General features: G+C 36.2%; 1 pseudogene; it reads left to right on the top strand.

The window, feature by feature from the left end:
• The window catches only part of LOC107758353 (NACHT, LRR and PYD domains-containing protein 3-like), a 4,922-nt pseudogene extending 4,169 nt beyond the window's left edge, over nt 1–753 (top strand).
• Nucleotides 754–1,057: the final 304 nt, after the last annotated feature.

Below are 1,057 nucleotides of genomic sequence, written 5' to 3' on the forward strand. Positions count from 1 at the left end.
AAGTTATTTGTTCTAAACCTAATGGAAATTCATGCTGAAGCAAGACACAAAGAATAGAAACACATTATGGCAACAATATATGTAAAAATAATGTTCTGACTTTTGAGTGATTTGATGTTTTTTGTAACTATTCAAATGCATTTTGTTTGTTTGACCACAATATTATTGTTGAGAAGGGGCATCTTTGATTAACTTTGAAAAATCTGCATTTTAAGACTTATATCTGTGAGTTACCCTGTTAAATGGACAACTGCAATTAGCATCCATACCCCCTAGAAATATCTTAGCATTGTCTGGTGGGCATAATCCTAAAAAAAAAAAAAATAAAATCAAGTCAATCAGTACATGCTCTTATGTTTGATTTCTTTGTTGCAGGTTAAACACTTGTAAAGATCCACTGAAGCAAATCATCTTCTTTGTAGAATTCTTCCATAAATCATCTCATTGTGACTGCAAACTTTTTGAGGTGAGAGGAAGATATGAACCAGAAAAAATCAATGCTCTGCTGGATCTGTGCTCTCATGTCAAGAGCTATGAGACTCAAACAGGCAGGAGTTATCTTCCAGCATTACAGTCAGTTTTCCAGTCACCTGATGAATGGTTCATAGATCTCTCAGAGAGAAAGATCTCCGTCCTCCTGGAAGTGCTGAAGCTCCAGACAGAGAAGAAACCAGTATATCTGAGAAGATGTTCAGAGGAAGAGAGTGAAGTGAAGAGTTTCCTTCAGTGTCTGCAACACATCTCACAGCTGAGGTGAGAAAATCTCTGGCTACTTACAGTTATTGTGAAATATGATTTCTGCATAAGCTGGAACATGTTTTCTGGTCTTAATGAGTGTCTTTAGATTAGGGGCTCTGTTTTGTTTCAGTGTTAGCTATAGAGTGATGCATTCTGACCATTCACTACATCTGATCTCATTTTTGTGTCAACGGCTAAAGCAGCACATTGTTCAGGTGTGTTTAAAGAGTAATAGATATAAGTCTGTTATTCAAGGATGCAGTTACTGCACAAAAAATGTGTTATAACTTTTACGTTTCCCCCGAGAAATAACTTTTGC

This window comes from Sinocyclocheilus rhinocerous, unplaced genomic scaffold, assembly GCF_001515625.1.
Source record: "Sinocyclocheilus rhinocerous isolate Xijiao unplaced genomic scaffold, SAMN03320098_v1.1 scaffold384, whole genome shotgun sequence".
Taxonomy (NCBI): domain Eukaryota; kingdom Metazoa; phylum Chordata; class Actinopteri; order Cypriniformes; family Cyprinidae; genus Sinocyclocheilus; species Sinocyclocheilus rhinocerous.